The sequence below is a fragment of the Mustela lutreola genome, chromosome 9, assembly GCF_030435805.1.
Source record: "Mustela lutreola isolate mMusLut2 chromosome 9, mMusLut2.pri, whole genome shotgun sequence".
Lineage (NCBI taxonomy): Eukaryota > Metazoa > Chordata > Mammalia > Carnivora > Mustelidae > Mustela > Mustela lutreola.
The window spans coordinates 34,467,329-34,494,957 of NC_081298.1; the positions used below are offsets into that span (position 1 = coordinate 34,467,329).

Sequence of the window (27,629 nt, forward strand, 5' to 3'; positions counted from 1 at the left end):
TCTGCTTGAGATCTCTCTCTCTCTATCTCTCTCTGTCTCCCTCTCCCTCAGCCCCTCTCCACTCCCCAAGTGTGTGCACTCTCTCTCTCTAAAAATAAATAAATAAATCTTTAAAAAAATGTCTCAAAACTGTTTGTTGGGTGAATGGCTATCTAAGATGGCATTAAAGGGGAAAGGAGAGGGAAAGGGACACGGAGCTTCAAAAGAAATGAATTAAACTTAGTACTTTGAAAAACATTTTAAACAGTTAATATTCATACCCCACTGAGCTAAGATTCCTTAATAAGTGCACTATTAGGTTGATAGTCTAACAATAAATGATTGCTATGGTTGGGCTTACCAATATGTAAAAGTTAAGGATAGGCTTAATCTATAAAACCTTGAGTGAATTCTAGGGGAAAAGCCTGATTTTATAGAAGTTGGTGTATGTGGTAGATTGGAAAAGCAAACAAACCCTATTTCAAAGTGAAGTTTATTATTTCTTTCCACGCTTTATATCTGGACTTGGCCACGCGGCTTTCTTTAGTCAATAGAGCATCGGCAAAAGGAAATACGAAATGCTATTTTATTTTTTAAAAGATTTTATTTAATTATTTGACAGATAGAGATCACAAGTAGAGAGGCAGGCAGAGAGAAAGAGAGGAGGAAGCAGGCTCCCTGCTGAGGAGAGAGTCTGATGTGTGGGGCTCCATCCCAGGACCCTGGAATCATGACCCAAGACAAAGGCAGAGGCTTTAATGCACTGAGCCACCCAGGTGCCCCTGAAATGCTATTTTATTTTTTTTTTAAATAGATCCCTCAGTGTGTACTTTTTTTTTTTTTTTTTTAAGATTTTATTTATTTATTTGACAGAGAGATGACAAGCAGGCAGAGAGGCAGGCAGAGAGAGAGGAGGAAGCAGGCTCCTTGCTGAGCAGATAGCCCGATGCGGGGCTCAATCCCAGGACCCTGAGATCATGACTGAGCCGAAGTCAGTGGCTTAGCCCACTGAGCCACCCAGGTGCCGCCTGAAATGCTATTTTATTTTTTTTTATTTATTTTTTTTTTTAAAGATTTATTTATTTATTTATTTGACAGAGAGAAATCACAAGTAGATGGAGAGGCAGGCAGAGAGAGAGAGAGAGAGAGAGAAGCAGGCTCCCCGCTGAGCAGAGAGCCCGATGCGGGACTCGATCCCAGGACCCTGAGATCATGACCTGAGCCGAAGGCAGCGGCTTAACCCACTGAGCCACCCAGGCGCCCATGAAATGCTATTTTAAATTGGAGCTTGCCCTACCTTGCTGCTGAAAACTAGAAGCTCCCTATATGAAGAAGTGATATAGAGAGAATATCCTTTAATCTCAGCCATCAGATGAGGCTCCAGGCTTTCCACATCTGCATGAGTGGACCCAGCAAATTCCCGCCCAAAGAGCTGATTCACAGAATTTTGAGTGAATAAATACTTGTTTTAAGCTACTACATTTTGGTGGGGCTTTATACAGGGGAGACTAACGGATAAAGTAGGTTTAGAGGTACTATATACTAAATTAAATTCCACTGTCGACATGGTCGACACACATAGATGAAGCTGCTGGCTCATCGTCTATGGGTGATACCTGGGGAATACAGGAACATAATCACAGGATGTCCTGGAGTACTGGGTTTGAAACTATCTACGTTATTTACTGGCTTTGTGTGAACTGGGTGAAATTGCTTTGTCTTTCTAAACCTCAGTTTTCATAAATATAAATAGAGAACAGGCCTAAAATACTGCCCTAACCTTTTGCTACTCGGAGTCTGATCTTAAACCAGCAACACTAGTATGTCCCGGGAGCTAGTTAGAAATGCAAAATCTCAGGTCCCATTCCAGGACTGCTAAATCAAAACCTGCCCCTTAAAAAGATCCCCCTGAGGATTTGTGCGCACATCACAGTCTGAGAAGGGCTGCTGGATTCCGCTGGCGTTACTCAACATCACCACATCTCGAAGACCCCTGAACAGTGAAGAGTCACCCAGCTTTTTTCTGGGATCTGTCTTTCCTTCTTTTCCAATCTGGCTGGGAAACTTGGTTTAGGCTATTTTTCTTGGCTTCTGCACAGACAGGTTCAGCTAACTTAGGAGCCTGTTTAAGGGCTAAGCTAAAATTGCAGCTTAGCAATTCAGCCGGGGAGTTGTCAGTTGGCGCTCAGCCCCCTCCCACTTAAGGATGCCCAGCTGGTAAACTTTTGATCCCCCACCCCCCAACCCCAATCCCAATCTCCTTTTAGAAGGAGATTCCTGGCCCCCTGGAAAGGGCCAGGACATGCCAGAGGAACGAGACTTTGGTATCTACAACTGCTTCTGCCCATCAAGCGCTCGGACATCCCCCCTCCAATCCCCACACTGCACAAGCGGCCACGCTCACTCTTTCCTCCTGGTCGGCCGGACCTGCTTAGGCGGCTGAGCATGCCCAGTTTAGCAGCGAGCGTGGCCCCAGTCCCCAATGCGCAGGTGCCACGTCTCCGGGTTTTGGTGGCCGCCGGCCGGGAGGAGGAGGCGGAGTGGCCTGGGGGAGGAGGAAGCCCTCCCGGGAGTTCTGGAGCGGCGCGCTGAGGGTCCACACAAAGAGTGATGCTTGAGTCCGCACCGTTAGGGTCTGAGTGCCAGAGTGACTTGGATTCACTGGGGGCCGTTGTAGAGTAGGGCCGAGGCTGGAACTGGCTGGAGCAGCGCCCCAGCGTTACAGGGACGAAAGTCGGGGGGGGGGGGTTGCGTCTCCGAGGTTGCACTTTGGGAGAGGACTTTTTGGAACCACTTAATCTCTCCGTGGCTCAGTTTAAGCCTCAGGAAAAAAAAAAAGATAATAGTAGTACTAGCTTTGGAAGATTGTTTTAAGGATTACATGAATAAAAAAGCGTTTAGAATAGTGCCTGAAGCACTGTAAGAGCTTAATGTGTTTATAAAACAAAATGTAATCAAATAAACACCTCCCCCACCTTCGCCAGTCGCTTTGGGGTGCCAGTTATCTCCAGTCCTGGACCCCTCCGCTGCCCCCGCCCTACTCCTGCCCCAGGGCCCGCGGCTGGCTACTGGTCTCCCAGCAGAGCAGGTTGCCACTCCCCCCTACCCCCAAGCTTTTGCGCCCCGCGCCACGCTGCACGCACCAGGACCCAGGACCCCAGACCCTGGGCACGTGCTGAGGCGCTAGGGCTGCGGTGGGCGGCCGGGGAGACCCCCGAGGAGCGCGCAGCGAGGCGGCTTCCCCGGACGCCCCACCCACCGCCTCCCCGTGCGGCGCGCGACCCTCTAGGGCCGCCCGCCCCCTGCCGCGAGGCTGAGCCCCTGGCCCGCCCGGCACCCCCTCCCCGCCAGCCTGCTCGCGGCAGCCGGGCGGCCGGCCCTGCCCCTGCCCACCCCCAGCCCAGCCCGGGCGCGCCGCACTGGGCATGCTCCGTAGCCTGGGCAGGTTGGGGCTGCGAGGCGACAGCTCGGGTTCTGGAGCCGGGAGGCGAACGGGGAGGGAGACTCGGGGTTGGGGCAGAGGGAGCGGCCGGCCACGAAGGGGCAGCGGGACCCGGGGCCGGGGACACGCCGAACCCCGCGGGCGGGCGGGCAGGCGGAGCGGGCCGGCGCTGCTCCGCGGCTTCGGCGAGGAGCGCCCGCGGAGACCCCCCGCCCTCCGCAGAGGTGAGGATCGCGCGCGGGGAGGCGGGGAGGCGGGGGGCGGGCGGGGGCCGGCGGGAGGGCGGGACCGGACGCGCCGGGAGGGGGCTCAGCGGCCGGCTCTCGGGGATTGGGGGGAGGGGGCTGGTGGCGCGGGGAGCAGTAAGTGAGCCGCACCGCAAACAAGATCTCACACACACACCACACACACACATACACACACACGCGCGCGCGCGCGCACACGCGCGCACACATTGGGTCTCCAGGCGGCGGCCGTGGCCGCATCCCCGGCAGCAGCTCCGGGCAAAGTGACAGGTAGGAGAAGGCATTTCGGGTCCCGCCCGAGGATGCTCCCGCCCGCCCCGGCCCGCGGGGTTTGTTTGTTCCCAGCGGGTGCGTCCCGGACGCGTGCGCGCGCACCCGGATGCCCTGCCTGGGAGCCGGTGCAGGTGCGGGGTGCTAGGCGCCGCGCGCGCGGGAGGCAGGGGTCCGCGCGCCACCCCCTCCCCTGTAATCATCGCCTACTGGGTTTCCTCCGACTCCGTCCAGACGTTAACCGCTTCTGGCTAGAAATAGCTTGGCTCGACGTGTATATGATTATTTTGGTTGGAAATAGTTGGCACCGTGCAAAGCATGTAAATGTGTATGCATGTGGATCTTCTTACCTCTTCTGGGGAGGTAATAGAAATGATTGACCATTTCCACTTAAAACAACACTGACAGGCCAGCCAGCACTCGGTGGGGGGCAGTATTTGAGCCTCCTAAAAGCTTATAAATGATGGAGATTAAAGGTTTTTTTTTTTTTTTTTTTTTTTTTTCAGAATTTTAAAGTTGTCTTTTCCTTAACTAATTAGACTCTTTCTATATAGTACAGTTCTTCTGCCTGTAGACTTTGCAGACAGTACCGAAGTATGGAAATATGGAAGTCATCAATTTCCAATTGTTTCTAAGCGTGCCTTTATCTAGAGTCATAAAACTCGCATAAACTAAGATTTTTCTAGAGAAAATACAAATGCCTATTATATTTTCAAATTTATGCATGTATTTGAGAGAGAGATAACTTCCTACTCCTTTTTTTTTTTTTTTTTTTTTAAGCTCTTGTAGCGAGTCTCTTGTTATACACAGGAATTTAAAATTTAGTTTCGGTCAAACTATTAGTGGAAGATTGCCTTTTTTAAAACCATAAATGTGATACAGGGCGATCTATAAATTAGGAGTGTGTGGGAGATAACTGTTTAATAGTTCTGTTTGGTTGGCACTAATGTCATTCAAACATAGGCAGCCCTGTAATATCTAAAATTGAATTGAGTTTCCTCTTTAAAGGGAAATCAGATTAATAAACTAAACATGACCAGGAAAAGCAACTGGTGACTTTACCTGGGCCATCGATGAGGAGGGTAAGAAAGTGTCTGAGGAACTGTGTTCCTAGGGGAAAACTGTGCCTCTGTGTGTATAAAATTTAACTTTATCCTTTTAGTTTTTTCAGGATACTTGGTTTCAAAAATATGTGGTTGAACTGAGAACCTAGGGTTGTGTACTCTTCAAACTTAAGTGGCCTAAGTTATAGAGCACAGAAATCTAGCTCGGTAGGGGCGTGTAGTTTAATCTGCCATTATTCATGTTATGTAATCTAGAATGATGTTTTTCATAGGACAGTCTTGCATAGTTTTCTGCTGGTGTTTTAATCTATTATGTCATCTTCCTTTTGAACTGTAGAAGTTTAATAAATGATTGCCATCTTGGAAGAACACCTGTTTTCATAGAAATTCACTTAAAAAAAAAAGATTATTAATTTATTTGATAGAGAGAGCGAGAGAGATCACAAGTAGGCAGAGAGGCAGGCAGAGAGAGAGGGGGAAGCAGACGCTCTGCTGAGCAGAGAGCCCCATGCAGGCTCAATCCCAGGATCCTGAGACCATGACCTGAGCCCAAGGCAGAGACTTAACCCTCTGAGCCACCCAGGCGCCCCAGAAATTTACTTCTTAAATGGAAGAGCATTTTTTTTTATTGGCATTTTTATTTCAGGAGACTTTTGCTGCCAGAGCTAGTAACCCTTTGCGTGTAACATATTATGGCATAGCTCAAGGTATCCTCTAGTAGATTAACAATTATACATTCCTCCAACTGTGATTACTCAACTATCAGAATTTCATTTTGATTTAGCTTTGATGATATCACCGCCCAGCTTTGAATTAATGGCTGTTGAAAATGCTATTCTACAAGTAACTGTCAAAACAGAATTTCTAAGACTCCATTTGATCACTGAATACACATTTCTATCTGTCGGAATAATGCTACCTTTATTTTACAAATGCACACCCACACAGAAGCGCTTTGTTCTCAAATACTGTCTTCTGAGTTTTATATTTGTGTGCCTGACAATGTGAATGATATTAAACTACTCAACCCCAGAATCTTGAGGTAGTGTGTTTTCGCCTATGAAGGAGCGAAATAGGGAAGTTTAAAAAGTGGTAAGGGTCTCTGCTTAAAAAAAAAAAAAAAAAAAAGTGGTAAGCGTTATGAAAAGCTTTTGCAGAAAATGAACTTTAAGAATCTGTATCACTTTGAGCGATTTCATATCCAGCAGAGACCTAGCCAATGCCTTTTGCCCGCTATTTTATCTTTCCCAAGAATACATCCAACTTTCTTGGCCTTATTGTGCACTGATGATTTTGACATCAGGGGCCAGTTATGTTTATTAGGAATTGAAATGTGTTTGCCTAGTAATCCCTAACCCACCCTCAAAATTAAAATTGTAGTAAAATTGCCTTTCAGTGCTGCCCTGTTGTGTTGTTTTCCTTGAACGGATCACATTGGCATGCTAATTTGTGAACGGATGTGATATAAGTTAGGCCAATTTCTGGATGTTGTGTTGCATTTCCATCCTCAAACTTTCAGATGTAGCCAGCCGCCTCCAATATCACAATTAATAACTTTTGTGGATTTTTTTTAAAAAATGACATTAGTCATTAGCTGCTGAGTTTATTTGATTTTTAAAATTTTAAAATCTTACATTGAGAATAAATTATACCTTTTTGTATCACAGGACTTAATGTAGTCATAGGAAAGAAAGCTTATGTATTTCTCCCCTTCTCCCCAAATGCCCTTAGTAGTGAATAGTGAACTCAAACATTTTGGAGGAAGCAAAAATATTCTTTGGAACTTTAAATTATTTAGCAGATTGTGGCTAAATTATCATCATTTGTAAGGACCACTTCTAAAGTAAGGATGAAACAGCCTGTTTATTAGCACTTGTGACCTAGGTTTTTAATAAACTGGCTATCGCAGTAAGTCTTGTAAAACCACGAACTTCTGCGTTTTATATGCAGAATGAGGTCAAGGACTAATGGAGCTGCTTTAATGATCACACTTGGTATTTCATGTCCAGACTGAAGTTTCTAAAATAGATGCTTTTCACCTCATAATGTGAACTTGTAGGCCATATTAGTGTCTGCCAAAAAGACTCATCTACCTCTCAAGAAATAAATACAGCTTTTCACTGCCAATGGTGGGCAGCAGCGACTTTCTGTGGTTTTGCTGGTGCAAGGACACTGCTTAGTTCTCAGTACTGTCCATTCTGTATTTTTCTACTCCCTTGCAATTGTCAAGAAATGTAATGACCTTGCATAGGTCTTTCCTCCATTCCTTAGTATTTGTTCTTCTGTGTAACTGTTTCTTTTTGGATAAAGCCTTCCCCCTTCAAGTAGAAATACTTCCTCAGGGTGTAATACTGTTTATCTAGTTATACCTTAGAAGCATATGAAGGTCTAGCACATTCAGAGGCTATGATTCTCTCACTAACCAAATAGAAAAATGGGTGGTTTACTCCACCGCAGTGGAAGCAGAGCTGGGTGCTAACGCATCAATGTGTAGATGGGTGAGAAGTCTGCACAGCCCTCATCAGAATTAAGCCTGCCTTAAAAAAAAATCACCCAGAGTCACTTTTATTCTCAAGGCCCATTGCACCCAGTTGCAAACAACCACCCTCAAGTCCCACTTTGTAAAAGAGGGTTGGAAGCTCATGCCTTTGGATGCTTTTCATATGCTCAAGGTGTAACTCAAGTTCACTGAGATAGTGTTCACAGATCTCAGTTGGGAGATCCTTCCATGAAGGAGGATGAATGGTTAGCAGGTTTTTTTTTTTTTCTCTGCATGAACTCCCTCTACTTTTTCTTTCCTTTTCTTTGAGGAATCAAAATAGTTGAAAGAGACAGAAATTAGAGGAATGTGTTTCTCTGAACACCTTTCTAGCCTCCCACCTAAAACCTTCTTTGAGAAGGTCACATACCATGTGATGGCAGGATAGTGTTATCTCACCCGTTGACTGGGAGTCTCCATCACAGCTCTTCTCCCGTGATCCTTTGGGATTCTGAGGGTTGGGAAATTCTACCTCTAGCGACCACATTACCCTTGGGGTCAGGCAAGCCATAGCTTTGAGATACATTGCCCTCAAAGTTTTCTTTTGCTCCTGAACAATTGGGTGTTTCTGGCTCCCTGACATGATTGAGCCACCTCTTCAGAACAAGGGGAAGAAAGTAACTTGATGTCATTCGTTATAAACAGGTCATCCAGAGGAAAGAGACCGCAGACCATTAGATTTATACCTGACATCTCATGCTGCCCTTTGGAGCAAGAGTCCTTCATCTCGGGTCCACCCTATAATGGTCTGAGGATGGAATTTGGTGGGTTGGTGAATTTAGCTGGCAAATGAATTACGTCTTTATTTGCATTCGCTTCCAAATGATGATTAGGCTAAGTATTATTGTCACTCTGGATCTTGGCTTTAATGAGTTGAAAAAGAAACACATGCATTACTAGGTATGCCCAGATTTTAAAAAAAAATTTTTTTTGATAAGTATATTCCAATATCAGTTGTTTTCCTTTGTTCATTTTACACATTTAAAAATATTATATTCATAGGGTCTATATCATTCCCCAGATTTGGCAGAGGGTGGGCTTTGTGACCCACTGAAGGTAAAGGACAACTGCTCTAGAAACACTTTGTCTTAGATGCAGCTGGGGTCTAAGTGGGGGGGCTGCCTCGTGGGTTTGCTTTCAGCAGGTGCAAAGTTGCTAAGACCCTTGGGTGTTGGAATCAGGCAGACCTGAGTTTGAATCTCAACGATGTCCTGTATTAACTGTGTGATCCTGGACACCTACCCACTTGCCCCATCTGTAAAATGAGGAGAATAACCCCATAGGGCAAAAGTGCACAGCACACTGTACTGTGTCTCATGCTGGGTATTGTATTTCTGTTGCTTTTGCTACAGACAAGATTAGTCTTTCTCCTCATATGCTAGTATTACCGCTCACTCTCTCCTCTGGAGGGGCAGATGCCATTGACGTAGCCATACAAAGTAGGCTGAGTCAGTTTCTATAAAACTTATAACAGAGGTTCCTTGGCTGGCTCAGTTGGTTAAGTGTCTGCCTTTGGCTCAGGTCATGATTTCCGGGTCCTGGGATCCGGCCCCAGGACAGGCTCCCTGCTCAGCAGGGAGAGTGCATCTCTCTCTCCCTTCACCTACCCCCCTCCCCAAACCTGCTCATGGTGTGTACTCTCTCTCTCTTTCAAATAAATAAAATCTTAAAAACAAACAAACAAACTCATAACAAGAGATATTTGCTGTGCCCCTCTGCAAGTACAGAAAGATCTGGTCACCTTTTTTTTTTTTTTTAAAGATTTATTTATTTATTAATTTGACAGAGATCACAAGTAGGCAGAGAGGCAGGCAGAGAGAGAGAGGAGGAAGCAGGCTCCCCACTGAGCAGAGAGCCCTATGTGGGGCTTGATCCCAGGACCCTGGGATCATGATCTGAGCCAAAGGCAGAGGCTTTAACCCACTGAGCCACCCAGTGCCCCTTCTGGTCACCTTTTAGGGCTGCCGGGAAGTTCCAGATCATCCCTCCTGGACTTGCCTAACCCTGTTAAATCAGCCCTAATTGCCTCAAATTCTGTGACAGAGGGGCTGCAAACTCTGCTCAGTGCGCCAGATGTTATCCTTAGGGCATCTGTGCCTCCAACCAGGCTTTTAAAAAAGACCACCCTAAACCACGTAGGCCTGGAAGGAGAGAGGTATTGCCTAGAATAATTTGGAGATCTCTGGTGTTTAGGAGGCTTGGTGCCTCCTGCTTTCGCATGGGTCTTCAGTGGTAGCACGTCACACAGTAATAGAAGCGGTGGACATAACCCAACAGGTATTTGTTGACCGAAGGGCGTGTACCACGTCCTTGGAGCCTTTCTTTGATGGTTACTAATAGTCTCTTCGTTTACGCTTGGGGAAATGGAGGCTGGGGAAGGTGAAGTTGCTTTAGGGAGTTAAATTTCCAGGAGGGATGCACGCCCAGGTGGACAGATGCTGGAACTCCAAGTTCTAACTGCTGCCTTGCCTTACCTGCCGCCGAGGTGCGAGCTGCCGAAAGATGTGTTGCCATAAGATGTTTGGTGACTGTTATTTTAAGTGACCAGGCTGAGGTCTGATAGAGAAGGTTCTGGCAACCCTGCTGGGAATGTGTAATTGAAATAGGAAGTTGAGCATTGAACCCCGCGTCCTCTAATCCTGCAAACTTTTGTTTCCAAAGGTGCTTGGGCCAGAAGTCTGAGAGAGGGAGATTACTAAAGGCTACTCTGGGGAAGCCTAGAAAGCAATTTTGGTGCTCTGCAGGGCCAGCTTTTACCTGGGGAGGCCGCCCAGGTGGTAGAGACATGTGGGAGTAGTGGGGGGCATGCAGGGCTGATGGATTCCCACCCCGCACCCCGACCCCGGTCAGTATCCGGCACAGGATTGCCATTGCCGCCACAATTTTCAGAGAAGCATGAAGTCAGATTTTTTTTTAAGTGTGAGATCTCATTTGAAAATGGTTTAGAAATCAATTAACATAAAAACAAACATGTCAGTCCCTGGGCTGGCCAAGCAAAACCCATGTGTGGAACCAATTTGGCCCATCAGCTCCCATTTTGAGCCTTTTGTCTACTGTGCTCAGAAAGAGTGTGTACTAAAAATTGCCAGAACTGTAGTTTCATCTTAAAAGTAAGTCCAGCATCCTTTTTTTTTTTTTTCTTTATTAAATTTCTTACCAAGGTTGCTGTGGTCATTTATTTCCAATGGACATAGATTTTAGAATCTGAATTTCCACTGTTTTTCTTTTCCTTCATTTTTCTAAGATGTTAGCAAATATACAAAGTTGAGTGAGGCAAGACATGGTTTTCTTTCCTATATCCCGGTGCTCCTTTATTTTTATTTATTTATTTATTTATTTATTTGACAGACAGAGATCACAAGCAGGCAGAGAGGCAGGCAGAGAGAGAAGCAGGGGAAGCAGGCTCTCTGTGAAGCAGAGAGAGAGAGCAGAGAGCCTGATGCGGGGCTGATCCCAGGACCCTGGGATCATGACCTGAGCCGAAGGCAGAGATTTTAACCTACTGAGCCACCCAGGCGGCCCTAGTGCTCCTTTAAATAAGAACACCCCAAGTATGGAGAAATGGGTGACTTCATTTATGGGGACATGCAGGTTCTTTTTTGTACATCACTGTCTTGAACTCTAACCAGTCACAAAATATTTTCACTGTTACGTGTAGTTGCCATATTTGTCCTGAACATGCAGACTGTAGATCTGTTTCTGCAGGTTAGTCTTTCAAGGTGTGGTTGACTGAACAGTCCTCATTTTCCTTTTGGTTTTTAAATGAGTGATCACAAGTGATCAAATGAGGGTGAAGTCTCTTTGAGGTGGGTTTCTCATATCTGCTGATGCACTGTCATTGGACAAGTCACCAAACCATCTAGAATTTCTTTCTTTCTTTTTTTTTTTTTAAGATTTTTATTTATTTATTTGACAGAGAGTGAGCGAGAGAGCACGTGTGAGAGAGCACAAGCAGGGGGAGTGGCAGGCAAAGGGAGAAGCGGGCTCCTGGTTGAGTAGGGAACCCAACATGGAACTTGATCTTAGGGTCCTAAGATCATGACCTGAGCCGAAGGCAGATGCATAACTGACTGAGACATAGGTGTCCCTAGAATTTGTGTTAACTTTTTGTTTTGATGGGTTTTTAAAATGATGTGTGTGATACATTAATATATTTCAATGCAAATGGTAATGCAGAAATATAGAAACAAAATGTAAAATACTCTTACCCAACTGTGCCCATCCCAAAATATGACTATTGGGAACAGCTTACAGTGCCTCTTTCCTCTCCCTTTACTGTGCATTTACATGTGTAAGTATATATATATATATATATATATATATATATATATATATACATGTCTTTTTCTGATTATATAAACAGGATTATTTATACATTTTTCTATGATTTACTTTTATTCGTTTAAGGTAAGTCATTGAGCCCTTTCTATGTCAGCGTGCTGGATATCTTTTTCTTTCTAACATTATAGAAACTTTGGTACTTTGGAGACATTGCACCCTGAAAGATTAGAGATTTTTTAAAAGATTATTTATTTATTTATTTGACAGACAGAGATCACAAGTAGGCAGAGAGGCAGGCAGAGAGAGAGGAAGGGAAGCAGGCTCCCTGCTGAGTAGAGAGCCTGATGCAGGGCTCTATCCCAGGGCTCTGAGAACATGACCTGAGGCGAAGGGAGAAGCTTTAACCCACTGAGCCACCCAGGAGCCCAAGATTAGAAAGTTTTGTACATAGGCCTTTGTGCACCTGTGCAGGATTTTCTTGCAGCTGAATTCCTAGAAATAGAAATAATTGGTCAAGAGGGTATGCACATTTTCCATTTTGAGAGAGCACTGCCAAATTGCCTTTAAGAAAGTCCTCCAGGGAGTTTCTATCTCGTGGAACCTCAAATTATGAACATATCCTCTAATTGAAGCATGCCCCACATTGTTACATTAGTTCACTAATTCAGTCAGATTTCAGTTGTCAGTTATATACAGTGCATGAGGAAATGATGGAGAAATAGTCTCTGTTCTTAAATTTCTTGATAATACAATACTTAGAAGGAATTTCTCAGTTAAGAGGCCAGTTTAGAAACTCTTTAGTAAAAAGATACCTTGCGGACTCAGAATTGAAAATCTGTATTCTGATCATTTTGGTTTAGCTGTGGAATTCTAGATCACTAACAGCAGGGACGTGTCATAAACACCCTTGAATATATGGTAAAAGAAGAGAGGGACTGCACAGCCAACAGGGGCTGATTTTGACTTGGGAAAATCAGTTAGTTTCAATGCTAAAAATTCTGTCCAGGTGTATTTATAGCTTTCAAATACTTAAGAATCTCATTTACTTTCTACTTAGAGAATTGTAAGCTTCAGAGGTAATGCTATTTTATTGAGTTTTATTATTTAGTAGCTACCTGAAGGTAATTTCCATAATATTTAGATCTTATATATAGACAAAGGGCTGTTATATACTTTAGAGACTCTTCTTTATTTTCATTTTGAGAGATATTGGGGAAAATACAGAAAAATCTAGGTCACTGATTCCCAAGTTTCTCCAAAAATTGCAACTTCAGTAACTGTAGTTGTTACCAATAAGATGAAGTGAATTATTAGTACTTTTTAGAATTTTGTGCCATCCTTTGAAAGACTTGAAGTCACCTTAAAGTGTCTGGTTTAATAATCTTGATGTGGATAAAGAGTAGGAAAATGAGATGTTTCTGTTTTCAAGGATGGATTTGGTTCTTTTCATGTTTCTCCGGATACCCGTTTTTGAGAAGAATTCTGGTTAGGTTTGGCAGTGACATTCAGATTCTGATTGTATGCCTTCTGCATGTTTATTTTTACAGCACGCTGAATTGTAGAAATATGGTAGGATTCAGTTCTCTTTCCTTGGCATTGAAACCTTGTTATTCAAGAAAGTGTGTACTAGGTTTTTGCTCATGGAAATGTGACAACGATTTACAGTTTACAGTTTCTTTTGATCGTGTCTGTGAAAGCCACAATGGAAGGCCTCCCCTGGTCTGTCTTTAACTCCGTGTCATTTAGGGCCTGCCAAGGAACAGATGGCATGTGTAAACTGAGTCCTCTGTGGAGGGTTTAATAAAGGGACCTTTTGGAAGGTTTGGGCAGGTGTAGGGAACACAACCAGGCGGGGGCTGCAGGAAGACTTAGTAACGATGGGGAACGCTTCTTGCCCTGAGTGGAGGGGCAAGAAGGCTGTCTGGCAAGAGCTGTATCCTTTTGTAGGGAAGACACAGTCAACCTGTCTTGTGCCTGTAGGGAGAGAGTGGGGAAATAAATATGCCTACCTCACTCTTCCCTTGCCTTCCAAACTTCTGACTGGTCTCATCCTTTAGGTGAATCCATACAGAAGCCAAGGGGCTTAGGCAAGGAGGCAAGGCTGGAGAAGCATGGCAAATGGGTAGGGGGAGGCAGATGGCCAACGCTACCCATCTGCCATCCAGAACAGAGGTTTCAGAGGTCAGGCCAGGGTGGAAAACCTGGTTTGGGGGACAGAAAAGAGAAAATATCTACAGTGGTTAAATTCAAATTGAAGGTAAGAATGTTCTAGAACACCACATGGCTGATACCAGTATGATTTGTGGTGGGCCATAGAGAAACTCCCTCACCCCCGCCCCCACAAAAAAAATTGTTGGTCCATTTGAAATGGATTGTGTTTCTTGGCATATGCCTAGAATGGGAAACTTGATGTGTTTATCTGAAGATCCCAGAGTGTAGGCCCTAGACAGCTGAGATAGAAGGGATTAATAAAGTCTGTCAATATGGAATTGGATACCTAAGATATAATTCCTTTGCTTTTAATATTTTATGAAAATGTTTTATTTAAAATGTCAGGTACCTAGGGGAAGAGACTAGGAGGAAATTAAGGTTATTAGCAGTAATTTTCCTTCAAAGAAGTCAATTTAACAGAATCATTAGCATCTCTGAATGGAAATGAACAAGCTTTATTTTCCCATTTGTTCAACATGGCAGGAAGGCTCGGAGATTTGGGGTTCATTTATTTTCTCATTTTCGTGGCCCTGTTGTTTGAAAAGATGAAAAGACTGCTCTGTTTGGTTTGTGTACTTGTTCTGAATGAACAAGCAGTGAAATTTGATTAGAATCATAAAATCATACTGCTGAAAGGAATATCAGAGTTCATCTCTTCTTACCTCCAAGTGTTATGGTGTAAGAAACTAAGTTATTAGCATTTGCTGCTGTGCAAACTCTCTGAGTTGGTGACTCTAGGGAAGTCACATCACTTTGCCAATCTGAAGGAATTGCACTAGGTAAGTTCATTTTTGCTATTCCCTTACAGACTCTGGAAGTTTGCAGTGTTTGCAGTGGCTTGCTTGTCCATCCTATACAATTTTCATATAGGAGAGGCAGAGCTGTGACATCTGGTCTACCACCCATCCCTTAAAATGGTGTTCTCTGGAGGTCTCTACCTTGCTCATGACTCATCTTACTCTATTTACTTTCTGTATAAGATTAACTCCTCGACTTCTACCATTTTTTTGCAACCTATTTACTGATGACTCCTCTGTCTCTGACCTCTTATCCGATTTCCACTCATATCCTGTTGTCTGCTGGATTCAAATTCTAGAGGATACTCTCAGATTGGTGTATCTAAAAGAGAAGTCCTCAACTTCACTCCAAATCCATGTCTCATCCTGGGTTCTAAATCTTCATGAAACAAGCCACTGATCTCGTGAGTCTACCCTATGACTCTCTTGCATTTCTGTCTGTTCCTGCCCATTCCGGCAGCTGCTGCCTAAGAGTTATTCACAACATTCTGTGCCTTGATTGTTCCTGTAATGTTTCAATCGGCTTCCCTATTGTTCTGTCTTGTTTATTCCTCATTCATGTGTTCTACTGGCCCTTGAGTGCCACATACTGTAACAGTGAGTTGTAGCTCTTGCCCTCAAGGGTTTACAGTTTACTGGAGGCGGTAGATAAACAGCTACTTTATAAATTTACATCCCAGGGCATCTTGTGACTCTTGGTTTCTGCTCTGGTCATGATCTCAGGGTCGTGGGATCAAGCCTGGATTCTGGCTCTGTACTCAGTGCAGAATCTGTTTGGGATTCTCTCTCCCTCTCTCTCAGCTGCTTCCCCTGCTCGCTTGTGCATGCACGCACACTCTAAATAAATAAAATCTTCAAAAAAATTTTTTTTGACATAGATCACAAGTAGGCTAAGAGGCAGGCAGAGAGAGAGAGAGAGAGGAGGAAAGAAAGAAAAAGAAAAGAAAAAGGAAAGAAGCAGGCTCCCTGCTGAGCAGAGAGACCAATGTGGGGCTCGATCCCAGAACCCTGGGATCATAACTTGAGCCGAAGGCAGAGGCTTTAACCCACTGAGCCACCCAGGTTCCACTTAAAAAAAAAAAAAAAAAAAATCTTAAAAAAAAAATGAATTTACATCCCTGCTGCTTTACTCCATTCTCCTTACTCAGCTAAAGTAATTTGCGCAAAACAAATCTTTCTATAGCATTACCTCTAAAATGCTTCAACAGTTCTCTATTGCTTTTAGGACTTAATTCTGTTTCCTTAATTTGCCAAATACAAGCCATTCCATGACTGGACTGCAACAGTGAAGTTTTAATGTCTTTGTTTTTGTCACCTATTTTAAGCTGTATTAAAGTTCCAAGACCATAAGGTCTGTGGCCATAGTGCCTTTGCTGACTTTGCACCCAACTCCCTTCTGCACCTGGCTGAACCCTGCAGGCCTTCACAGGACCGCCTTCCCCTAACCCCCGCCCCTCCCCAGCTGTCCTCTTCCCTGCAAATCCTGCCTAGATTTCAACTCCAGGTTGGATATCCCACCTTAGTCCTACTGTTGCATGGTTTGCAAATTTTAGCCACCGCATGCCTTCCTTGGGGGAAGGGAAGAATCTGGTGCATATGAGAAGACTAAATCATTGTGTCTTAAATGATTGAACTAAATGCCATGATCACAGAGTCTGTAGGTTGGGCAAATTAGGTAAGCAATCTGATGAATAAGCAGAAGAGGTACCATGTTAAATAAACTGAAACCATCTTCAGACTTACTACAGAAGGAAGAAGTATTCCATGATTATTTACACTGGCCTCTGAAGGGTAGCACAGTGATCAGTTTGGAAAGATGATCAGTAATCTGAAAACTCTGCATTCATTAATTCTGCTAACAGAAGTTCTGATCAATTGATAGTGTGCCAGAACCAGAGGAGACATTTCCCTGAAGATAGGTTATTGTTTACTCCTGCTGAGCACGCTCTCACATGGTTGTTCCTACTTTACGAGTTAGATTTTAATCAAGTTATGCTTATTTTTCTTACAATGTGTTAGATCTCCGAAGCAGAGACTTTTGTAAATTTCAAACTTGGTTAGAAATTCACAGGAAAAAAGCATTGATTTAATCTGATTATTTTTATGAAGTGGGACTCTTGGTAATCTAAAATGCTTTGTATTTATTTTCTTAGAGTATTTTCTTTTCAGAAATGGTTTGTGAATATTATCAGTGCCAGAGAGAGAGAGAGAGAGAGAGAGAGAGCAGGAGTGCTATTAATTAACTGAAGGAAAATATTCTGCTGAATATTGTTTTTAAGATAGTATTTTTTATAGTTTCCAAATCAGGAGTTCCCAAGTTATTCCTGATGTCAGTTTGAATCATATGAAAATAGTGGCTCTGACAGTCTTAACCATGCTGCCCTCCCCACCAAACTTGGGGTACCAGTTGCGTTGGGAGGTTTCTTCTTTCTAATTGGCATCTTTTTGATTTAGCAAATTTCTTTTAGCTTTGTGTTGAAAAGTGCTAGTTAAGTATGTTAATTATTAGATGCATCATCTTTCAAATTTGAGTGAGGACAGCAGTTAGAAGGATTGCTGTGTAGTTTACAGCTGCTGAGAAAAAATTTCACAACAGCCCTTTGAAAATATGGAGACGGAATAGTTCTTTTTATTTAGCCTTTTTGGACCTGTGAGGCCCTCCGAGAACCTTAAGACTGGCCTCATTCTGTCGATTTTTCATTCCCTTTGAAAGAGTTTCCAAGTAAGTTACAAGTTCCTCTCCCATCTGTCGTAAGTAACATACAGAGATTTCTTGCACAGCTACCAGAGGGAAAGGAGGGAATTTGAAAGTGTAGATGACTTGGGTATTAATACCTCCTGTGAAAGCAACTGAGCTTGAAGCAAGCTCTTGAATACCCTTCTGTTACATGGTAATTTTCATTTTCTCAGCTCAAATTGATAAATATGGCAGACCATCAGGTTTTTCATCAAGATTGATCACCAGGAGGAATCCACTCCTCGATGAAAAGCAACAAATGAGTTTTAAAAACCTTCTGGAAAGGTTGCACTTTTTTTTTTTTTTTTTAAAGATTTTATTTATTTATTTGACAGAGAGATCACAAGGCAGAGAGGCAGGTGGGGGGGGGGCGGGGAGCAGGCTCCCCGCTGAGCAGAGAGCCCGATGTGGGGCTCGATCCCAGGACCCTGGGATCATGACCTGAGCCGAAAGCAGAGGCTTAACCCACTGAGCCACCCAGGTGCCCCGGTTGCACTTTTTACCAAACTGGCCTCTCCTGGCTTTGTTGGGAGAGGTGAAGGCATAAGTCACCGGAATGATACACCTCACTGCTGAATAGGGACCGCGTTTGGTTGCAGAAGGGGCACAATGCAAGGAGCAGGGTACAGGGAATCAGTGCTTCCTGCTCTCATGTAAGGCGTAAGACCATCACAAAGCAGCGTGCACACGCGTGCACACACAAACACACCACACACATACACACACAGAGACTCCAGGCTCTCAGACAATGCCCTAGACCAGGATATGTCAGAAGCACCCTTGTAAAGAAATGGAGTCACTTCTTTGATAGTTTGGAGTCCTTACTGGGTGGCTCTGGGGTACTCAGAATGTTGGGATTTCCCAGGAAATCCCAGGCCCCAAAGCCATCGTCCTTTAGGCTAAGGCAGTGTGCCCCGGGCCTGACAAATGAATATAACCCTATCTAATTCTCTCAGTGATTCTGCAGATTACGTTAATTACCATCTCTGAGAACCCAGTGATTAAAGCGATCCCTCAAGGTCACATGGTGGGTCGGTGGTCCAGACAGGCCTCCACTTGAAGGCGGCCTGCACCCATCTGTGGTAGGCCAGCTGTGGGGGACGCAATTTTACGCCCGCTTCCCGTCTGATGGAACTGTGATTCTGGCTCAGGGCAGCGACGGGCCCACTTTAAAACTACTGTGCTCCTTGGCCCCTCTGTGGCCAAGACTGTGTTACCCTGTTCTGGCCAGCAGGACATGGATGCACATCCTTGGGTGGGCTCTTCCTTCCTGATTCTTCCTTTCCTTCCTGGAGCCTGGGTGTGATGCTTAGACTTGCAGATGCCATCTTGTGGTTGTGATGGTGAGAGCATACACTGAGGGTGGCGGAACGGGAAGCAGGGGGCAGCCAGTTTCTTGATGACTTACTGGAGTGGCTTTAGCAGCTCTGATCAACTTACCTGCGAGTTTCTTGTTCACGGAGAAGGAGAGGTGACTGATTTCATCGCTCTGATGGGTGTCGTAGACTGAATTGTGTCTCTCCACAATTCATACCTGGAAGCTCAAACCCCCGCTAACTCAGCATGTGACTATATTTGGAGATAAGGCCTTTAAAGAGCTAAGTTTAAAATGAGCCTATTCGGGCGCCTAGGTGGCTCAGTCCTTAAGCGTCTGTCTTCCCCTCAGGTCATGATGCCAACATCCCAGGACGGAGCCCCGCATCAGGCTCCCTGCTCAGCAGGAAGCCTGCTTCTCCCTCTCCTTACCACCGCCCCTGACCTGCCCCTCAGCCTGTGTTCCCTCTTGCTGTCTCTCACTCTCTCTCAAAAAATAAAAAAAAATCTTAAAAAATAAATAAAAATTAGGGGCGCCTGGGTGGCTCAGTGGGTTAAGCCGCTGCCTTCGGCTCAGGTCATGATCTCAGGGTCCTGGGATCGAGTCCCGCATCGGGCTCTCTGCTCAGCAGAGAGCCTGCTTCCCTCTCTCTCTCTGCCTGCCTCTCCATCTACTTGTGATTTATCTCTGTCAGATAAATAAATAAAATCTTAAAAAATAAATAAATAAATAAATAAAAATTAAATGAGGCTCTTCTGTTGGGACTCAATCCAATCTGACCAGTGTCCATATAAGAAGAGGCAAGCCTATCCGGACGCGGGCGAGAAAGCAGGGTTATATGCGCACAGAGGAAAGGCCAAGTGAGGACACACTGAGAGGGGGACATCTTCGCGCCAAGGAGACTTTCCAGAAAACATCCCCGTCGGCACCTTGATGCTGGACTCGCAGCCTGCAGAATGAGAAGGAACATACCTTCTTAGAGCCACCCAGTCTGTGGTAGTCTGTATGGCCTCCTGGCTGCCTAGGATGGGGGGTTCCCTTTACGTGTGGCTGTTTGCAGTCCGACTGACAAACAAAATAATTTCAATGATTTCTTTGTTCTACTGGTTTTTTTTGTGTGAATTCTGTCCCCATGGGCCTTGTGACACTGTGCTTTGTTTACTTTAACTTCGACTGTCCTACCCCTGTACACACACAAACACACTCCTACATACACACACACGCTTTCTCTCTCTGAGCTTCCTTAGGCTGAGGTTGCCAATTCCTGTTTCCTCCTTCATAGCACAATATTTGCACATAGCAGGCACTTTATACTGTTTGTAGAATAAATTATTGACTACAAAGTACAGTCTACCCTTTCGCAACATGGGGGTTAGAGGTGCCAATTGCCTGAGCAGTCAAAAATTTGCATATAATTTTGGCTCCCAGGAAACTTTACTAATAGCGTATTGTTGACTAGAAGCCCTACTGATACCGCTGATAGCTGATGAAGACCTATTTTTATATATTAGTATTATATACTGTATTCGTTTTTTTTTCTTTTTTTTTTTTTAAAGGTTTTATTTATTTATTTGATGGAGATCACAAGTAGGCAGAGAGGCAGGCAGAGAGAGAGGGGGAAGCAGGCTCCCCACTGAGCAGAAAGCCGGATGCAGGGCTCCATCCCAGGACCCTGAGATCATGACCTGAGCTGAAGGTAGAGACTTAACCCACTGAGCAACCCAGGTGCCCCTATATACTGTATTCTTACACTTAAGGTAAGCTAGAAGAAATATGTTATTAAGGAAATCATCAAGAGAAAATACATTTACAGTCTTGTACTGTATCGGTTGAAAAAAAATCCACACATAAATGGACCTATGCAGTTCAAACCCTTATTGTTCAAGGGTCAACTAATGGTACTTGACAATATTTAGGAAAACAGAATGGTTGATTAGAATAATGATACAAAACATGAGTGCTTTTTTATCACTGCAAATAATAATTTTGGTATTTGAGCATATATTCTTTATTCCAAAAGGTGCTTTTGTCTTAAATTGGTTAAGTGTGCTTAACCAATTTGTTTTCTCTGAATTTTCACATCAATTTGTTGACAGGGATTTAGATATACGATATAGTGCCTGCCTCTAGTCAGTTCCTTGATTTTTTTCTGTTATGAGTTTAACATTCTTCTTTAAGGAGTCTTAGAGTTGAAACATTTCATGTTAAATGAGCTTAAATCATTTCCCATAATTAGGAACTTGAATCACTGCCTAATTTACAATTTGATAAGTAATGTGTACTTATTGAATTTCACTGCTATCAATCTAGGTCCTGGGGTAAGTAGTTTTTAAAAAAACAAAATAAAAATGGTTTTGGTCTTGCTTTCTTTGCTTTTTAACTTCTAACTGACCTTTTAAGTAGTCGAAATACTTTAAATTTTTTATTTTTTTATTTTTTTTAAGTAGTTGGTGCTTTTTGTTTCTAATATTCTTTTGTGTGAAGAATAAATGGTGTGGCCTTTCATGAGGTACAGTAGAGTGTTTTCCTTGATTGGGTACTTTTTAGACAGTGTAGTGCTCTGTTAAATCACACAGAAATTTGACAGTGTAGTGCTCTGTTAAATCACACAGAAATTTGACAGCTGAGATATGATGTATTTTCCTGGGGATATTCTGCCCAGAACATGACATAAGTACAGTATTGAATGGGGTCAATGTAATAACATGTCTTGACTCCTTTTGGTATGTGCATGAAATTTCAGTGACTGTGAATTCATCTGAATGTATTTGAACACACTAATTTTGAGCCCTTTGGCTTTTTCAAGCAATCATAACTCATTCACATTTTTTTTTTTTTTTTAAATTTATTTGACAAAGAGAAGGATAGCCAGAGAGAGAACACAAGCAGGAGGAATGGGAAAGGGAGAAACAGGCTTCCCACTGAGCAGGGAGCCCAATGTCGGGCCTGATCCCATGACTCTGGGGATAATGAGTGAGCCACCCGGGTGCCCCTCATTCACACTATTTAAATTAGATTTGTGCAGTGGCTAACACACAGTAGGCCCTTAAATGTATCCTAAAATGAATTTGTAAGATGGGGACACTGACCATATGCTGTTATAATACTTCTCTTCCTTATTTCATGGTTTTGTATGTCCTATTTTGGATTTGTATGCACTCTGCTGTTTCTAAAATTGGTAGCTAAGCAATGCATTTTTTAACATTAATTATCAAGTTTCGTCTTACTCTTAAATTTCTTGTAGTTATATGAGGCAGCACAGTGAGCAGCTATCTACCTTGCAGACACCCACTTTTCTGAGTTGAAAATATATTGACCTTGATTGTAACCTTGACATTGAGGAGCACTGACTAGACTCTGAAAACATAAAGCCCTGTATGATCGTAAATGCCTGTTCCTATAATGTCCTCAATTACACAATAAGAAGAAGCCAGAAAAATGGCCAGGATACTTGAACATTTTATATAGGGATTGGCTTTGTACAGTACAGACTTACCCACAAGAAAGAGTTCATTTTCTAAAGAATCTTTCACCAAACTGAAGGTTAGGGTTACAGTCTTGAGGCTGTGACTCTTTGGTTGTTATAATCACAATGTCCCTAGGAATGTGTGTTTCTTCCTATGAACAAAATGATATGTTTACACTTTTTTTTTTTTTTTAAGGAATGTTACAAAATGTGTCTATTACATGACTCATTTTATAGTATAAGAGGTGATTTGAATTAAATTATCATTGAAATTTTTACCCTGTCTGCTTTACTCACTTAGACCATATGACTTTATGAAGAGTCAGGCAAAACCAACAGAAGAAAAACTGATTATCTGAAACTCATTTCAATCTAGATCGAAAATGATAGATTTTATTTTTTTAAAGATTTTATTTATTTATTTGACAGAGAGAGAGAGATCACAAATAGTGAGAGGCAGGCAGAGATGGGGAAGCAGGCTCTCTGCTGAACGGAGAGCCTGACACGAGGCTCGATCTCAGGACCCGGAGATCATGACCTGAGCTGAAGGCAGAGGCTTAACGCACTGAGCTACCCAGGTGCCCCAAAAAGGATAGATTTTAGAGCTGAGGATTCCACACAGAAAAATACCTTTCTAAATTATTCTCTTTACAAAGGGTAGCCATCAGTGTATGGGAGGAAAGCCAGCATTTCTCAGGTGCCCAGTAAAGTTCAGGCGTTCCACCAGGTACTTTCATTTGGGCATAACGCATTGGGGAGACAGTTTAACAACCTGATTTGTGTGTGTGTGTGTGTGTGTGTGTGTGTGTGTGTGGTGGGGCTCTAGTTATGTCACTGACTATCCCTCAGGCAAGTTACTGACCATCTTTTTCATTTTCATTTTTTTACATCAGTCCTGTGAGTTAACGTGATAATCTCCCGGTCCTATAGAGAAAGAAACTGAGGCCGATTTAAGTAAATTTGTTTAGGGCCACAGAACTAGTGAGGCGCTCTGCTTGAATCGGAACCAAATCCTGCTCATGACCCAGCTCTCTGTCTCCCATTCCATATGGTCCCCTTTCCAAGGCTGTGGTTTTTTTGTTTTTTTTGTTTTTAAAGATTTTATCTTTAAAAGATAGAGAAATCACAAATAGGCAGACAGAGGTCACAAGTAGGCAGAGAGGCGGGCAGAGAGAGAGGAGGAAGCAGGCTCCCTGCTGAGCAGAGAGCTCCATGCGGGACTCGATCCCAGGACCCCGAGATCATGACCTGAGCCGAAGGCAGAGGCTTTAACCCACTGAGCCACCCAGGCGCCCCAAGGCTGTGTTTTTGTGTTGCTATCGAGTTGATGGTTTCAACCAAGTAGGCTGGTGGTTTTCATGTTGAAGGAGATCAGATTAGAGGAACTGGCTATAAGGATCGGAAAAGGAAATTAGGAAAAGGGACTCGTAGCTGGCCATTCCCCTACCTAAGTGTCCTTGAGCAAGTCACCTGTCTCAGTTTCCTTATGTCATAAATGAAGGACTTAGGCTTCTAGAGCTTTCAGACTTTCCCTTCTTCTGACATAGGTGTGTGTTTCTCTTTAAAGTGTTTCTCTTTGTTGGGCAAGTATGGTTGATTCTTGCTTTATTACTATTATCATCATTATTATTACTATTTTTATTTTCATTCTGACAGTCTGCCATTTGACCGGAGTGTTAGTCCATTCCATTTAAAGGAACTGTCTCTATGGTTATATTCTGGAGGTAAAGTTTGTAGAGGTTTATTACATGTGCATTTTGAGTTTCTGTATCTTCTCAGTTTTCTAACTTAACCTTATGAAAAAAAATCTTGTATAGGTTGGATACTTATTAATGTAACTGGTTTGTTGAGTGGGTCACACTTATAGTGAGACACAAACAGGAAGCAGTTTTATTCTCCCCCTGCCTCGATGCTGGTTGATATTTTTGGCAGATTCCATAGCTGTTGAGTCATTGTAAAGTATTGAAACAAACTAATTTTCAAATATTAGAGAAATATGTCGCAATATGAATCAAAACTTCCATTTTCTTGTCCAGTCTAGAACTTCTCCCCTTTTCCATCCTTAGGTCCGACCAGTGGCTTAGTGTTCATCAGTGAGGAAGAAAGGTCATTTCTGTTTTAATTCTCCTCTTTGTTTTTCCTTCCACCCAGCAGGGGATGGGGGTGTATCTGTCTCCTCCAGAGTTGGCAGGGGGCAGAAAGGGCATGAAGACAGTTTTACTTGGCTGGTGCTGTTTGTTTTCACGGCCAGCTCATCCTCATACACAGCATGATGTGTTTTTTTTTTTTTTAATTTTTAATTTTTTTATTTTTTTAAAAGATTTTATTTATTTATTTGACAGAGAGAAATCACAAGTAGACGGAGAGGCAGGTAGAGAGAGAGGAAGGGAAGCAGGCTCCCTGCTGAGCAGAGAGCCCGATGCGGGACTCGATCCCAGGACCCTGAGATCATGACCCGAGCCGAAGGCAGCGGCTTAACCCACTGAGCCACCCAGGTGCCCATGATGTGTTTTTTTTGGGAGATTTCATGCAGGTGCTTTGACGCCATGCCATTACTGGATGAGGGCAGTGTGACTCCTGTATAATCACTCATGATCTTGGGCTCTTGTCTTCCAGTGGTCTATTACTGGAGTGTCCCTGAGCCCTTGTACAGGCAGCCTATTTGGGTGGAGGTCTTTTGGGATCTCTCAAACCTCACTACCCTCTGTGGTGTCCATTTGGTCTATAGAATTAACTCACACGTCTACAGCGTCCAACTCTGAAATGTAGCCCATTCCCTCTCTTGCCTTGCTCTGCCATTGAGCTGCAATGTCAGCCAGGCTCCTGTGCCCCAACCTCACACCCCCCCCACAAGGCAGGCTGTGTACTTCTGCACAGAGGCAAACATCCAGCCAGGGCATAGACTATCAGCCTCCCTCCCTACCAGTAGCCCCAGGGTGCGAGGGGTTGTTGTAGGCAGTTGGTGTGAACTGATACAAAGGGAAGGAAAGGGGAGCTCTCTTCAGTTCCTGAGAATTCTCTTTGAAGACATGTCTTCTGCAAGTTCCTCTCACTTGTAGACTTGGGGGGTGGCTGTTGACCTCAGGACCGGTTTGGCCCCCCTGTTAGCACATCCTGTGATCATATGCAGGGAACTCATCACCTATTGTCTTTAACACTGAGACTCTAGCTGAAAATTTGAAACAGTTAAGAGACTTCCTCTTCTCCTTCTGTTTAAAAGAATTTAGAAATTATTGGCTCTTTAGCAAAATGCACAGATAAGTGTTATACTTTCAGCTACATTTATAACTTGTGAACTACCATACTTTATAATCTTCTCCCTTCACAGTAATGAGAAATACTAAGTATAAAATAAATGCTTAATGAATTTACTCATGCTGATTACAGGATATTGGTCTCTGGGGAAAGTAAGGATCAATATGATAAGAGGAATGAGGTTTCTAATCTGTAACACTCTTTGCTAATTTGGGTAAACAATCAGTCACTTAGGTGGAAAAAATATAATTCAAAACTATGGTTACCTTCTGCTTTTGTTGATGGTTTCCTTCGCTGAATAAAAGCTTTTTACTTTGATGTATTTCCAAGGGTTTATTTTTGCTTTTGTTCTTCTGTTCTGAGGGGACATATCCATAAATATGTTGCTAAGGGCAATCAATGTTTAACAGATTACTGTCTATGTTTGCTTTCAGGAGTTTTATGGTTTCAGGCCTCATATTTAAATCTTTTAATCCATTTTGACTTTGTTTTTTTGTATGGTTTAAGAACATGGTCCAGTTTCATTCTTTGCTTGTAGCTGGCCAGTTTTCCCAACACCATTTATTGAAAAGACTATCTTTCCCCATTGGTTATTCTCACCTCCTTTATCGTAGATTAATTAATCACATACATGTTGGGTTTATTTCTGGGCTATTTTGTTCCATTGATCAATGTGTCTGTTTTTGTGTCAGTACCATACTGTTTTGATTACTAAGGCTTTGTACTACATCATGAAACGTGGGAGCTCTAACTTTGTTCTTTCTGAAAATTGTTTTGGCTGTTCACGGTCTTTTGTGGCTCCAAACAAATTTTAGGGTTATTCTTTTCCAGTTTTGTGAAAAATGTTATCGGTCTTTTGATAGGAGTTGCATTGACTCTGTAGATTGCTTTAAGTAGTGTGGATATTTTGATATCAATTCTTCCAGTCTATGAGCATGGTATACCTTTCCATTTGCTTTTGTCATCTCCAATTTCTTTCATCAATGTCTTAGAGTTAGTTGGGCAGGTTGACCAAGGCGGATGAAACCTGAAACTTAGTTGACAGTCACCTCTTGTGGAAATCTCTAAACAGTTTAGATCATATATATATTTATATGTTTTATATATATGATATGAATGTATTATACATATGCATGTGTAATATGTGTATATTTAATGTATATGTTTATACACACACATAGGTGTATGTATTATTTATAGTCCTGATACAGCTGTCAGAGAAAGCAGTGACATATGATGGAGTTACCTCAAGTATATTTTAAGAGTTGGTAAAGAATGAATAGCATAGATAAAGGAGAAGGGTTTGGAACAAGAAACAGGTGTTTTCCTAATTTTTGGAGCAGATACAGATGAATATAAAATGCATTTGCCAGTTTATTGATTAGCTTATCTTAAAGTAAAAAATGATCTTCAAACATTTAATATGCTTTTGTACTAGAGCCTATAGGTGATGATATGATAAGTAGTCATCATAAAGATAGAGACTTAATTTTGACTGGAGCTAATTACTCATATGTTTTCAAAATATATTAACATCTATCATTTATTATATGGTAGTAGTTTATCTGAATATCAAGGTCTAAGAAGGTAGTGTCTAATGCTTAAAAAATAACCTTAGAGCTTATAAAAATAACACACGATCATGCTAAAAATATTGGAGAATAACTGAAAAGCACAAAGAAGGCGGGAAAGTGCTCTTAATCTTATCATAAACAGATAACCACTATAAGCCAGAATGAGAAACACCAGATTGCTTTTTGTTTATTGATACATTTTTTTCCCCACAAGTTATAAAAAATCAGTCCTTTCATGGTAGAGCTTCGTTTGATCTATATTTAATCAGCTCACTTACTTTTTCTGTTAAAGACTAATAAGAATTCCCTTTCATGGCAAGACTTTATATGTGGGAAGCTATACCAAGACTGTGTCCAATATAATCAGAAATCTGCTAAATATAACTTTCAAACTTTATTTGTAGAGTAGATTTTGTAATTTTCTGAACCTTAGTCAGTTGTTAAGAATTACTTT

General features: G+C 42.8%; 1 protein-coding gene across 6 annotated transcripts in view; it reads left to right on the plus strand.

Moving 5' to 3' along the window:
• Window positions 1-3,337: 3,337 nt before the first annotated feature.
• The window catches only part of PLCB4 (phospholipase C beta 4), a 411,299-nt gene continuing 387,007 nt past the window's right edge, over window positions 3,338-27,629 (plus strand). The window contains exons 1-2 of one of the 6 annotated variants that reach the window (XM_059134005.1): window positions 3,341-3,645; window positions 8,185-8,303. The gene's annotated coding sequence lies outside the window, so the exon portion shown is untranslated. Of the gene's footprint in view, window positions 3,646-3,772; window positions 3,937-8,184; window positions 8,304-27,629 lie in introns of those variants that run through there. The other 5 variants (XM_059134009.1, XM_059134003.1, XM_059134010.1 and 2 more) reach the window with 5 other exon arrangements.